Source organism: Cinclus cinclus, unplaced genomic scaffold (genome assembly GCF_963662255.1).
Source record: "Cinclus cinclus unplaced genomic scaffold, bCinCin1.1 SCAFFOLD_153, whole genome shotgun sequence".
NCBI classification, from domain to species: Eukaryota; Metazoa; Chordata; class Aves; order Passeriformes; family Cinclidae; genus Cinclus; species Cinclus cinclus.
Window position 1 is genome coordinate 61894 of NW_026912143.1, and position 15258 is coordinate 77151.

A 15258-nucleotide genomic window follows, 5' to 3' on the forward strand; every position below is an offset into this window, starting at 1 on the left:
GAGAGGGCTGAAGCCACATGAACTTCAACAGGCTCAGCTGTGCCTGGAGCTCCAGGTGGTCTCTTCTGGTCTCAAGGTTGCCTCATCTTCCATGGCATCTGGAGAGCTTAAAGGGATGCTGGTTCTTCTGAGCCAGCAGATGAGCATGGTTCTGCAGCTCTTCAATTGAGTGTATCTTGAATTCCTATGTTTGTCTGGGAAGGGCTGTCGTCTGTCATCAGGGCTTGAAAGACTGGAAGACAGAGGAAAGGAGCCATGGTCAGAGCACGGATCTGTGGGAATCCAAGGAGACCTTCCTGCTAGGGCCATCCCAGCTAGCTTATTCCATGGCCAATACAGAGGAGGGGCCAAGGGGATCAGCTGCAAGGTGTTGGCCACGAATACCCCCACCCATGTCCCTGAAATCTCTGTGTGCTCCATCCACGCCACCGTTCATCCACACAGGGAGTGAAACCCTCCACAGCAAGGGCAGGGATTGCAGCTCCCTGCCCAGGGATTGCAACTCCCCCCACCAGCCCCGCTGACAGCCCGCTGCCCTCACTCACCCTCCCTGAGCACCTGGGGCTCTTCCTTCTGCCCCCTCAAGCTCTGCCCAGCGAGCCCTGTGAACACAGAGCCTGTCACTGCCCCAGCGGCACAGCTCCCTGCCAGCGGCGCTGCCAGCCCTGTGGCCACTGGCCCTCCTTGTCCAGCAGTGCTCAGCCCTGGCCCTCGCCACCTCCTGACACCCAAGGAAGGGCACGGCTGGGAGAGGGCGGCAGCAGCCCCGAGGGCAGCCGGGGCTCCACGGCGCCGGGCCCGGATGGCGCTGCCGGGGCAGCAGCCGGGGCCGGGGCCGCGCCGTGGTGGGTGGGGAGGGACCCCGGGCTCACCGATGAACCTGATGGCCGCCTCTCGCAGGGGCTCCTGGGGGCTCTGCAGGTACGGCAGGGCCTGGCGCAGGTGCTGGGCCGCTCGGCTCCTGTCCTCTGCCAGCTGGGGAGAGCGGCGGCAGGCAGGGAAGGGTCGGGGCGGGCTCTGCCCCTTTGGCAGGCGCTGCCCTGAGGCGCCCGGCCCCGGCCTCCCCTGCCCGCCCAGCCCTGAGGCACGGCCGGCAGCCGATGGCGCCGGGCTCTGCAGGGGCAGAGGGCCGGGTGCTGCCCGGGGAGCCGCGGTGCCCACCCGCCCCGCGGCCCCGCTGGGCCGGGGCTCCGTCGGCACCCGGCTCGGGGCCACGGGAGCCTGGAGCAGAGCCCGTGCGGCCCCTGGGTGCAGCACTGGGCACGGCCACAGCTGCCAGCCCCACACAGCGAGCACCGCGCTCAGGGGGCTTCTCCAGCCTGAGCCTGGGGCTTCCAGGCCGTCCTTACCAGGCACTCGGCCAACTTCCACAGCTGCTCCTTCTTCAGCAGCTGCTCCAGATTCCTCTTCTTCAGGAATTTGGTTGCACAATGCAGCGTTGCCCGAGAGGCCTGGAGAGCAGCAGAGATGTGGAGATGGCAGCGCAGTTCAGGGCACAGGACCTGTGTCCCTGTGCCAAGGCCTGGAGGAGGCTGCAGCCCGGGAGGTGCCAGGGCAGGAGGCAGCCGAGCCCCCTCCCAGGGATGCACCAGCAGCCCACGAGTCCTCACCTCTGCCACATGCCGATTTTCATCATGACAGTGGAATAAAAGTGGGAGTAGGCTCTGGCACACAGTTGACTTAAGGGGCTTTTTTCCCTCGTCTACTACCAATTCCATCACCTTGCAGAAGAGGTCAAGGGAGAGCAGCTGCACGTGGCTGTTGTCCTGGAGGAAAGGAAAAAACCTCAGCACCAACTACTGCAGCCCCTGAACAACAGCCCAAATAATCCACAGGGCACCAAGTTTCTGGGCAGCAGCCAGTGCCCGTGGCTGAGGACACTGAGCCTTACGTTGTCAAAGAGGGCCAGGAGTGCCTGGGCCAGCTTCAGGGCGGTGGTGCTGGATATCAGGATGTCTTTGTCCTGGAGCACATTGGTGAACACGTGGAGGCTCATGCCAACCACCTCTCCATCTGCATCACCCAGCAGCTCCAAAAGGCTTTGAGACAGGCTACACATTTTTAGGGCCTGTGTGGAACACAAGGTTGTGCTGTGAAGCCACGAACGACAGCACCACCAACACTGCCCTGCACTGCAACCCCAACTGCAGGGCCCAGAGGCCAAAGGCCTGTCCCAAAGAACTCAGGGAGGTGAGGCAGGAGAGCTGGGAGCATCTGCCTCAGCTCCTGAAGTCCAGCCAGCCCAAGGGGCTGCTTTCCCCAGCGCAGCTTCAGCCGCTGTCCCCTTCTCACCATCGAGGGATCCTTGCTGAGCACCACAAGGCCTCGGAGCGCCAGGCGACGCCTCTCCCTGCACTTGCTCTGCACATGCCTTGACATGATCTCAAGGATGCTGTCAGCACAGTGAGTCAAATCCAAGCAGTCCAGGACCTGGAAGGCACAGGGCAGTGACAGGGGACCCAGCCAGCAGGAGCCCAGATCCGCACAGGGCTGAGCCCAGACAGCAGCACAGGGCACGGGCACCGTCCCAGGCAGCTGTGGCGATGACCACAGAGAGCTGGGAGGCTGCTCAGAGAGGCAGCGCTGGCCATCGGGCTCACCTCCACAAGGAATGCCAGGAAAGGCAGATCCCAGCGTGGCTCTTCCCTGCTGAGCCAGCCAAGCAGGCGGCGTGCAATCCCAGAACACACGGAGAGGGAGGCACGGCGCATCTGCCTGATGGGGGAAAAGGCACCAAGACACTGAGGTGGGCAGGCAAACCTCTCTCAGGACTGAGTCACAGAGGTCCTGTCTTTGCCCAGCATCCCTGGAGCGGATGTGGGCATTTTGGGAGGCTGCTCCTTCTGGGCACCTCCTCTCCCAGCCTTTTCCAGTCTGCTTGGCTGTCCCTTGGTGACAAATCCCTCTGGCCCATGAGCACAGGGACTGTGTGGGGCACCCCGGGCACAGAGCACAAATGTCGGGGACAGAGGGGAAATGGGGGTCTCACCTGGCCAGCAGACCCACGGCATAGTGCTGGGTGTCAGCGCAGAGCAGCGTGTCCCAGCCACGCTTGCGCTCCATGGCCATCACCTCAGGGTCATAGTGCAGACAGAAGAGCAGAGCCTTCATGGCCTGCACCGCAAACCTGTGTGCAGAGCAAAGTCCAGGTCACACTGGGAGCACTGGTGCTGGCCACAAGGGCATGGGAAGGACAGGGGGACTGGGACCTGTTGGGCTGGCTGGGAAGGCGATGTTCCTCCCGGCACGCTGTCCAGAAGTTATCAACTTCCTCTGGCATCTGCTGTGTGGTGATGACAACGTGGAAGAGCAGAGCCACAAACAGGCGGGAGGAATAAAGGATCATTGCCTTCTGGCACTGAGGCACAATTAGCCAGATCACCAGAGTAGCCTGCAAAAGAAGCAGCCCGAGACAGCGCTCAGGGCTGAGCTGTCCATGGGGCAGGGCCCGAGGGGAGACGCAGGGGGAGCAGCGGGCCCAGTGCCCCCTGAGCCTGTCCCTAGCCCAGGATTCAGCCCAGTGCCTGAGGCACGGAGAGGATGGAGAGCTGCTGGAGAGGCGACTGGAGAGCGATCAGAGGCCAGTTCCACAAACTCACAGCCAGGGCAAACACGTCTTTGTTGTCTCCATCAGAGGTGCTCATGCTGTGCAGAGGCCAATCCTCCATCACACAGAGCAGTGTGGGCAGCACCTTCTCCACTGTTGGTCCTGACAAGCCTATGGCTCTCCACATCCTTGCAGCAGCTCTGTGGGATCACAGCTCTGTGTCAGGGGGGTCTCAGTCACGGGACCATGCCCTGTACAGCTGTGGGGCCCAGGTGACAGAGCCCCAATGCCCTGAGGGGGAGGGAGGGAGCATGGCAGCAGGCTGAGCAAACAGAGGGGCCTGAGGGTCCTGGAGCTCTGTGCCTGTATGGCAGACCCCACTGGACAGGCTGTACAGGGCCATGGGCCCTAAAGGCTGTTGAGCCCTGAGCTCTCAAGGCACGTGGACCCTGTACCTGTCACACGTTGGGGCACAGCGCAGGAGGGTCAGCACCACGTCAGCAGGGTGTTCTCCAGCCAGCCTCCAAATGTCAGTGCGCAGCCTGACACCCACAGTGGCATGGGACACGAGACGCTGGTGAATGCTTTTCACCATGGCTGGCACCTGGAGGGGGTGGGCAAGACTTGGAGCACTGTCCATGGGAGACACTCCCCAGCTTCCCCTAAGAAGTGCTTCCCTCCCCGCCACACTGTGCTGGCCTCAAAGACTGAGGGGGCCCAGTGACCATGGCGTGAGTGGGCATGCACTCCTGTGAGGCCTCAAGCCCTGGCCTCAGGCTGCTTACGTTTGGCTGGGAAGAAACACAGGGCTCCTTGAAATAGTCCCCAATGAGTTCCTGACTCAGAGTGGCAGTGGTGTCAGTATTTGTGATGCCCTCAGTCTCTGCAGTGCCGGCCATGTCCTCGGTCTCTGCCATGTCAGCCTTTGCCCTGCCATCATTCCTTGCAGTGTCAGAGCCCTCTGAGCACTCAGGTGAATTTGGGCTGACATCTGGCTCTGCCTGGAGCTCGGTCAGCCTGGAGTCAGGCTCAGCTGTGCCCTCTGTAGCTGTGGTTCTGGTCTTCCTACGTCGAATGCATAGGAACTTCTGGAACCTCTGCAGGAGAACAAAGGACAGGGAAGAGAGGCAAGTTCCATGCAATGCTCCAAGCGCTGTGCTGGGCTGAGCAGTGACAGCAGGCCCAGCCCAGGTAGGGATGGCTGCAGGTACCTTCAGTGTTGTGCGGAAGCGACCGCGGGTGGGTTCCTGCTCTTGTGTCCGGTCCGTGGCTGCTCCTGGGTAAGAGCGAGTGCAGCCAGAGCTGAGGGGCTGCGGGAGAGGCCAGAGAACACAGCCCAGCCCTGTGCTCCCCAGGCAGGGACAGCCCCGGGATGCCCCAGGGGATGGAGCACGGCTGCTGCGGGGTGTCTGCCCAGCCCCTCTTCTGTCCTGTCCCTGGCCATGTCCACAGTGGGTGGGATGGGATGGGATGGGATGGGATGGGATGGGATGGGATGGGATGGGATGGGATGGGATGGGATGGGATGGGATGGGATGGAGCCCAGCTGGCAGCAGCCATTAGCCCTGTGGCCCCGCTCTGCCACTCACCATCCTGCATTGGCTGGAACTGCTCCAGCTCCTCAGGTGGTTGTGCTGGGGATACTCCAGGGCCTTTCTCTTTTTTCCCTCTGCAAACATTGAACAGGCTGAGAAATCTGCCCGCCATGTCAGAGTCTGGCCTCAAGGGCACCTTCTAGAGAGATGCCTTGGGAAAGCTGTGAGGCAACAAGTCGTGCAGTTGTGCCTTGAAGACACCCACGACAGAGATGCCTCAGGAAGGCTGCAGGACAGCAAGTCCTGCACTCTGCTCTGGAGGGCTCCTGCCACAAGGACAGGAGACTCCTCGTAAGCAATTCTGGTCACCAAGTCCCGCGGTCCGGCCGCAAGTGCACCTGCAAAAAGAGAAGCCTCGGGAAGGCCACGGGCCACCAAGTCCCACGGCCTTGCCACGAGGTCACCTGCAGGAATAACGCCTCAGAAAAGCTCCGGGTCAGACACGAACGAGTGCGCTGTGTGGGGGCTCCTCACAGCACCGCTCCGGTGCGTCCTGTCCCGTCGCCTGCTCCGAGCGCTGTGGTGTGGCTGTGTCACTGCCAGCTCCTATGTCAGCACAGGTCACAAAGGGTCCTTTGACACCGTGTCCCCTTCCATGCCATGGTGACCGTGCTGCTCTGTGTCATAAAGGCCCTTGCACACACCGCCACCTGCCCTGGGGACACCCTCAGCCCACCCAAAGTGGCCCAGCTTGGAAGGAATCCCTCGCCCCAAGTGTTTAAGGCAGCCTGACAGGATGTTTATGAGCAGCTCTAACCACCAGCAAACACTGTCCTGCTCTGCAGGCTCAGGGCAGCAGAAGGAGCCCCCAGGGCTGCTGACACAGCCGTAGCTGGAAGGGCACGGGGCCTTCCAGAGAAGCTGGCACAGCCTCCTTGGGGCACATCCCAACTGCTGGCCATCCTAAACCTGGGCGTCCAAAAGTTCCCTCTTGGTCAGCCCTTGTGGCCTAAAGCTTCAGCTGCTTTAGCTCCTGGGGCTAAGCTGCTCATGCTGAATGTGACAACTCAGAGAGAAGAATACAGTTCATCCAAATCCTTCTGGGACACTGAGAGGGGAGGCTGTGCAAACAGGAGCATGGTTTGCTGTCACCTCTCTGCCCTTCATGCCTTTCAGCACTTTGAAAGCTCAGCCAAGCGCTTTGTCCAAGGGTGCAATGAAGCAGCTGTTCCTGCTCCCAGCTCTGGCTCTTTCCTGTCTCTGACCTTGACTGGTTTTGTCCCTCTTGCTGTGCCCTCTGTTCCCCCTGTGCTCAGTGGCTGCTCCCCAGGACTGTGGAACTGGCACAAATCAAGGGCTCCAGCCCCTCCTTTCTCTGCCCTTGCAGCTGCCTGGTCACAGCAGCCTTTTCCATCTGGTAGCTCCACATGGAGAGGGAGTCCCCACCTCTGTTCCCTGCACAACCTCCAGGAGCCCAGGGCTGCCATCTCCAGTCCCTGCTGGCACAGAGGGCTCCCAGGTGCCCCAGGCTGCTGTGACACCACTGCACACGGCAGGGAACAGTGCCAGGGGCTGTGCTCAAAGTCAGGTCCATGTGCTGCTGCTGCTGCTGCTGCTGCTGTGGGTGTCGTTTGTCCAGCCGTGCCCCAGAGTCAGGGATCAGATGCAGGCACTGCTGCTGCTCCCTCGGGATCAGCCACAGTTTGGGTGTTGCTGTCAGTGCCAGCAGAAGCGGTGGCTGGAGCAGAGGGTGCTGACAGTGCCCCAAGCCCCGGGGCCAGAGGGGTCCCTGGGCTGGGGCTGGGAGCTGGGAGGGAGCTGCCCCTTGTTCTCCCTCTGCCCCACACAGAGCTGGGCCGGGCACAAGGGGGGCAGCCCAGCAAACAGGGAGCCTGCGAGTCCCTTCCAGCCCTGTCTGCTCAGAGCTTGGGCCTTGGAGCTGCAGGTGGACAAAGGCAGCTGCTCCTGGTCCCTCGCTGTGTCCCCGTGCTCAGCAGTGCTGCTCCATCAGTCTGTGCCCAGCAAGGGGGAAAAGCCTCAGCCCTGCAGGGCCAGGAGCTGCCGGGCTCTGCCTGAGCAGCTCAGCCAGCGGGAAGGAGCTGCTCCACACGGGAACCAGGAGCAAAGGACTGTAGCACCTCGTTCTTGGGCAGAGCCCCGATTCTCTGGGGGAATAGCAGAGCTGTTCTCATGCACTGCTGTGTCAGAGCTGCAGGTGCTGTGCCTGCAAACACAGGGCTTGAGATCTGCACAAGGATTCTGCAACTCGTGACTGGATCAGGATGTCACCAGTGCTAAACTTTAGTTTAGTCCAAAGCAACCACTCTGCATCTGCTGCTGCTATCTGCTATAATTATTTTCAGAGTATCCAGACAAAAGTAAACAGAGGAGGAGCCTACATTTTCATTGTTTATCAGAAATGCATCTCATTTTGCTGTACATTCCTTTCTTAGGATGTGTTCTCTCTATTTAAAGAAATAGAAAAAAAAGTAAAAAACAGAACAAAAAGTGAAAGTGAAAGTTTAGAGGAAAAAAACCCCAATGTGTAGTGAAAAATCTTCTGTAACTTTGGATTAATTAGTATCTGATCTTTTTTAAAAAGACAACTAAATTATTTGCTTTGTGAAAGTTCTGATGACATGGATCCATATTACTGACCTCAGCATCCTTTTTTAAAAGATTTTGGGATTTGATTGCAATATTAAATCATTTTTAATTGTGGTTGAAGAAAGAGAAAATTCAAATATGGATTGTGCATGATTGTGTTTTGAAGGTAAAAACACTGCAGTTTGAAACTGTAACCTCAAGTATTGAAAATTAATGTGATAACTCCAAATGGATTGGGTGACAGCAGCTTTTCCTATAGGATGTGCAGCATCAGAAAGACTTCATCAGTGAGGTTGTGGGTGCTTTTATCTTTGTCCTGTTCCACTCTGGGATGTCATGAAACGGGAATTCACCTGCCACCATCCACAGTCACCCTCTGACATTGCGGATCCTTGGACCTTGTGTCCCCAAAGCAGACACAAAGTGTTTCTGCAGCTACCCCCTTGGCACAAATCCACGACGACTGGGATTTTTCCAAGTCTCATGTCTCCATTGTGCCATATTCCTCAATTAATAGCAGCCCATCCCAATGAATCCAGGAATTTACTCAGATGGTTGTCAGCTCCACTTCCTGCCTAGAAATCCTGAAACTGCTCCCAAATGCTGCTGCCTTCAGCTCTTGGACACCTACTCACAAAGCTGGGGAACAAATCCCCTGTCCCCTGCCTTACAAGGTGAGTTATGCCACAGTTAGAGCTCTGTGGGAAATGTCTGTGCATCCATATCCTTTTAATATATCCATACATGGGGGTGTGCATGGATGTGTATGGTATAGAAAGGAAGGGGTGTGCAAGCAACGTGACTGACACTTTCACTCTCCATGTTGGTCCCACAGGTACAAAGACAATATGGATAGCCTGGCACAGTCAGACCTTTCTGTCCATGGATACAGAGACATCCCAGAGCCCCTGGCACAGTGAGACCTTTCTGTCCAAGGATACAGAGACATCCCAGAGCCCCTGGCACAGACAGACCCTTCTGTCCATGGATACAGAGACATCCCAGAGCCCCTGGTACAGACAGACCTTTCTGTCCATGAATACAGAGACATCCCAGAGCCCATGGCACAGTCAGACCCTTCTGTCCATGGGAGCACATTGGGGGTGGGTGGGCAGTGAGTCCTGGACAGGAGCCAGACCTGTGTCCAGCCCTGCCAGGCCCTGCCAAGGCTCAGTGCTGGCTCCTCTGGAATGGGAAAGCCCTTCAGCCTTGTCCCTGCCCAGAGGGGCAGTGCTGGCCTGGCAGCACAGGCTGTTTTCCCCACAGGCTGCATGAGATGAGAACACAACACTTGCAAACACTGAGTGCAAGCCACAGCTCTGGGTGCTCCCCATGCACCTCAGCCCTGGTTCCACTCTCTGCCCCAGGACTGTGAAGTAAAAGGCAGGTGGGGGAGAGAACTGTTCAGAGAAGGACTGAGCTAGAGCTTGAGCAGGCTGAAAAATATCATTTGGGGTCATCCCAGATTGATTTCTTTTCAGAAGTTATTGAAGAAATTTACTTTTTGGAGGATGTCATGTTTTCCCTTGGAGGTGTACACTCTGCAAACTTGAGCTGCGTTGCCGAAATTCTCAAGCAAGTCTCTGCTGCAGGTCACTCCATTTCTCCTTTGGCTGATGCCAGCCTGGTGCTGAGCTGCAGCAGAGCCCTGGCAGAGCCCAGAGCAGCCTCAGCATCCACAGGGCCCGGCTGCAAGGAGAGAAACCAGAAATTGCCCATCAGCTGAAGGCTCCTGTGCCCCTTGTCCCAGCTGCCACGGTGCCCAGGCCATGCTGGCCGTGCCCAGAGCAGTGCCCATCACTGCTGCCTTGGGCAGCAGAGCAGGAGGGCAGGACATGTGCCCAGCCTGCAGCCAGCCATGGCACATCCACCTCCTCAGCAGCTGCCACAGCAGGATGCTCCTGTGCTCGCTGCCATCTCCCAAAAGCTCTCATCCCACCGTGACAAGAAGATGGGGACCCACCTCATGCCATCGCTGCTGGAAGAAAAGCTGGTCCCAAGGGATGTCCTCAGCCTTCTCCAAGGGCATGGCCCATCCACACCGCAGCTGGTCCCGAGCACTTCCTGATCCACACTGGAGCCCACCTGGAACACTTCTTTTAGAGAAAGAATCAACAAATTAATGAAAATAGATTACAGTCCAGAAGGGGAGAAAAGAAAAATGGTAAAAAATCTCATCTCTGTCAGGCGCTTGAGGAAGGCCCAACCCTAGATGCCAGGGAAAAAGCCACCCACCGGTGAGAGAAGCCCATGCTTTCTCCCTTTTCCCCTGCACTGGCCCCACAAGTCATGGTGATCCCAAAGCAAGCAAGGGCAGTGGAGCAGCCCAAGCCCTTCCTTGCCTGCCAAGGAAAGCAGCCATGCCCAGTTCTGGAGTCCCACCTCACTCCCACCATGGGGCTTTGTTTGTGTCGTGCTGGCTGCCCCAGCCCGGGGCACGGTGGGTGCTGGGGGCTGTTGGCAGGGCCAGGAGCTGACTCCCATTTCATACCCACCCCAGCCCATCCTCCTGGCCCTGCCAAAAAGCAGCTTGGCAGATGACAGAAGAATCAGTTTTATCCTCCCCAGCAAAGGGGGAACCTTTGCTTCCTGGCCAGGCTGTGCAATGCCCAAATCTGGGAGCATCCCCCTGGGTCTGGACTCATCTGTAAATTCGCCGTGGAGCCTGGCTTTGAAGAAGGTGCCAGAATCCAAGTCCATCTTCAGCTTGCCAGTGGCCAGGTGGAGGAAGAGGTTGTCATCCTTGATGTCATCCTCACTGTCTCCAGCAGCAGCAGCCCCACCTGCTACAGCTTCTCCAGGGGCTCCTTCTCCTTCCCTGGGGTGAGACCAGGCTCTCAGTGTTCTGCCCAGGGCCCAGCTGTCAGTGAACCAGGACAAGCCAAAGCAGCTCAGATGGTGGCCACCAGTGCTGGGCAGAGCAGCTCAAGGGCTGTGTGTTCCCACCTGATGACCCCTGTGCAGTGACACAGGCAGGACAAAAAAGTCTGGGCTGCTTTGCTTCTGATTGCCAAGGCCTGTGTGCAACTGGAACTTACCAGAGCCCTGCATCCAAGTGTGCCTGTGGCTCTCTCCCTTCTTCTATGGCAGGTGAATTTGCTGCATCCAAGGGTCACAAAACAGGTCTTCTAATGAGGGCCTTTCCATGTGGAGCATGGATAAGCACCATCTGATCAGATCTTGGCACTCTGGACAGAGAAAGCAGAAACCACCGGTCAGTTGGAGGAGGCTCCAGTCTGCTTTGCCCCACTGTTCTCATGCTCAGGCTGTGCTGCATGTGCTGAGAGCTGGGCCTAAACCTTCTCTCCTGGTTTGAAAGACACGTGTTTGCTACGGAAAACAGAAGCTTCCCTTTGGACTGAAAAAAACCAAATGTGATTCTTCCGATTATTATAATTTTGGAATTAAGAGAGCTCTCAGGCAAAGATATGGGGGTAGGAATAACAGTTCTTTACTTGTATATCTAACACGACAAACAAGAACAACAACAGCTATGAAATTACCCACAAACAGAACAGTAACTGAGTCCCAGTGTTTTTTGGCTGCAGGCACCTTTTCCCTGAGCTGCAGTTCCCGGTGCTGGGGGCGGGCGGGTCCCGCAGAGCTGCAGGAGGGCTGGGGGTGATGGCAGAGATGTCCCAGGGGGAGAGAGAGATGGAGAGAGCTCTCCGCTCACGGTGTGGGTCCCAGTGCTCAGCAGAGTGCTGGATGGTGGTAGTTCACAGTGAGAAGGCAGCAGGGCAGGTTCCGATAGTGGTTTCCCGACGCTGGGATGGCGGAGATGGAGGAGAGGCGGCGATCGTCCTTCTCGTCCGAACTCCGCGGGAGAAATGGGCCAAGGCCCAGCCTTCCTCTTCCTCTTCTGGCTGTTTGAATCTCGCGGGGTTTGTCTCTTCCCTCCCGTCCCCTCCCCCTTGTCACCAGGGCCCAGTCAACAGGTATCTTAGCATGACAATGGGGAAAATTCCACAGAGGGAAAAGGGAAAGAAACCAACCCCCAACATTATCCACCCCGAATTTTCCCCTACCATCATGCCAAATCAAATTAAAATCTTCAAATTATAGACATCCATACATTTACAGATATAGGCACAGTATTGTAGGTAGTTCACCCTAAAACAAGGTCTCCTTGGGGTATGCATCGGGTCTCTCCATCCCTTTGCATCACTGACCAGGTACAACCTGGCCCTTGAGCAAAAACCACCCCACGAATTGGATTGGCTTTGCTGGAGGCAGAGTTCACCCAAACAGTTTTTCCTAGCATACCTCTCATATGCACCACTGGAACCTTGTCCCCATCTGGTGTTCTCAAGGGCTCAGACTGGGCAGGGCCTGCTCGATTAGTGGAACCTCGGGTGTTCGCTAACCATGTGGCCTTTGGTAGATTAATCTCCCAGTTCTTGAAAGTCCCCCCACCCAGTGCCTTCAAGGTGGTTTTAAGCAGCCCATTGCACCGTTCCACTTTCCCAGCCGCTGGTGCGTGATAAGGAATGTGGTACACCCACTCGATGCCGTGTTCTCTGGCCCAGGTGTTTATGAGGCTGTTCTTGAAATGAGTCCCATTGTCTGACTCAATTCTCTCAGGGGTACCATGTCTCCAAAGGACTTGTTTTTCCAGGCCCAGGATGGTGTTGCGGGCAGTGGCATGAGGCACAGGGTAGGTCTCCAACCATCCAGTGGTGGCTTCCACCATGGTCAGCACGTAGCGCTTGCCTTGGCGTGTCTGAGGCAGGGTGATGTAGTCAATCTGCCAGGCCTCCCCATACTTCTATTTGGACCACCGCCCCCCATACCAGAGGGGCTTCACTCGCTTGGCTTGCTTGATGGCAGCACACGTCTCACAGTCATGGATAACCTGGGAAATGCTGTCCATGGTGAGATCCACCCCTCGGTCTCGTGCCCACTTATAGGTAGCATCTCTGCCTTGGTGACCTGAGGCATCGTGGGCCCATCGAGCCAGGAACAACTCTCCCTTGTGTTGCCAGTCTAAGTCTATCTGTGACACCTCTATCCTTGCAGCCTGATCTACTTGCTCATTGTGTTGGTGCTCCTCATTAGCCCGACTCTTGGGGACATGGGCATCTACATGACGGACCTTTACGGGTAGCTTCTCTACCCGACTGGCAATGTCTTTCCACTCATCAGCAGCCCAGATTGGTTTTTCCCTACCTTGCCAGTTAGCTTTTTTCCATCTTTCCAGCCAGCCCCACAGAGCATTGGCTACCATCCATGAATCAGTGTAAAGGTAGAGCTTTGGCCACTTCTCTCTTTCAGCAATGTCCAGGGCCAGCTGAACGGCTTTGAGTTCAGCAAGTTGACTTGATCCACCTTCTCCTTCAGTAGCTTGTGCAACTTGTCCTGTGGGGCTCCATACGGCTGCTTTCCACTTCCGGTTCATCCCCACGATGCGACAGGAACCGTCAGTGAAAAGAGCGTAGCGAGTTTCATCTGCTGGCAGTTGGTTGTATGGCGGGGCTTCATCAGCCCGGGTCACTTGTTCTTGCTCCTCTTCATTGGCAAGACCAAAATTTTCACCTTCTGGCCAGTTTGTAATTATTTCCAAAATCCCAGGGCGATATGGGTTTCCGATACGGGCGCGCTGCGTGATGAGGGCAATCCACTTGCTCCATGTGGCATCGGTGGCGTGGTGGGTAGAGGGGACCTTCCCTTTAAACATCCACCCCAGCACTGGTAGTCGGGGTGCCAGGAGGAGCTGTGCTTCTGTGCCAATCACCTCTGAGGCAGCTTGAACTCCTTCAGAAGCAGCCAAGATCTCCTTCTCTGTTGGGGTGTAGTTGGCTTCAGACCCTCTGGAACTTCGGCTCTGGAATCCCAGAGGTTGGCCTCGGGTCTCACCAGGTACCTTCTGCCAAAGGCTCCAGGACAAGCCCTTGTTCCCGGCTGCAGAGTAGAGCACATTCTTCACCTCTGGTCACGTCCTGACTGGGCCGAGGGCTACAGCATGAGCGATCTCCTGCTTGATGTGGGCAAAGGCTTGCTGCTGCTCAGGGCCCCAGTGGAATTCGTTCTTCTTCCGGGTGACCAGGTAGAGAGGGCTGACGATCTGGCTCTACTCAGGAATGTGCATTCTCCAAAAGCCTATGGCACCTAGGAAAGCTTGTGTTTCCTTCTTGTGGGTTGGTGGAGACATCGCGGTGATCTTATTGATGACCTCAGTGGGGATTTGGTGCCGCCCGTCTTGCCACTTTACTCCCAGGAACTGGATCTCTCGGGCAGGACCTTTGACTTTGCTCCTCTTGATGGCAAAACTGGCTCCCAGCAGAATCTGGATGATCTTCTCTCCTTTCTCAAATACTTCCATTGCCGTGTTCCCCCACACAATGATGTCATGGATGTATTGCAGATGTTCTGGAGCTTCACCCTTTTCCAGTGCAGCCTGGATCAGTCCATGGCAGATGGTGGGGCTGTGTTTCCACCCCTGGGGCAGTCGGTTCCAGGTGTACTGCACGCCCCTCCAGGTGAAAGCAAACTGAGGCCTGCACTCTGCTGCCAGAGGAATGGAGAAAAATGCATTGGCAATGTCAATGGTGGCGTACCACTTTGCTGCCTTGGACTCCAGCTCGTCTGGAGTTCCAGCATGTCCGGCACGGCAGCGCTCAGCGGTGGAGTCACTTCATTCAATGCACGATAGTCCACAGTCAATCTCCATTCTCCGTCAGACTTGCGCACAGGCCAGATGGGGCTGTTGAATGGTGAGTGGGTTTTACTGACCACCCCTTGGCCCTCCAGCTCACGGATCATCTTGTGGAAGGGGATCATGGCATCTCCATTTGTCCTCTACTGCCGGTGGTGCACTGTCGAGGTGGCAATTGGCACTTGCTGCTCCTTCACCTTCAGGAGTCCCACTGCAGATGGGCTCTCTGACAGTCCAAGCAAGGTGTTCAATTGTTGAATGTTTTCTGCCTCTACAGCAGCTATTCCAAAAGCCCACCTGAGTCCCTTTGGCTCTTTGTAATAGCCATTCCTGAGGAAGTCTATGCCTGGAACACACGGTGCCTCTGGGCCAGTCACAATTGGATGCTTCTGCCACTCCTTCCCAGTCAGGCTCACCTCAGCCTCCAGCAAAGTCAATTCCTGTGATCCCCCTGTCACCCCAGCAATAGAAACAGGCTCTTCTCCCACATGTTCTGATGGTATTAGGGTGCACTGTGAACCAGTGTCAGCTAATGCCCTATGTTTTTGTGGCTGTGATGTGCCAGGCCATCGGATCCACACCGTCCAAAAGACCCAGTTTTCCCGTGCCTCTCCCTGGCTAGAGGCAGGGCCCCTCTAGCACTGGTTATTATTTCCTTCCTGGGCATACATGTTGGAGGTTCCCTCAAGGGGATCGGACGAATCATCCTCCCTTCTGTAATACCCTGCATCTTGGTTATGGGAAGTTGAGGCTACCTTCACTTTAGTGCAGCTCCTTTGGTTAGTGTTTCCCTCCCTGAGTTGACGCACCCGCGCTGCCAGGGCAGAAGTGGGTTTCCCATCCCACCTCCTCATGTCTTCCCCATGGTCACGCAGAAAGAACCACAGGTCAGCTCGTGGGGTGTATCCTCTCTC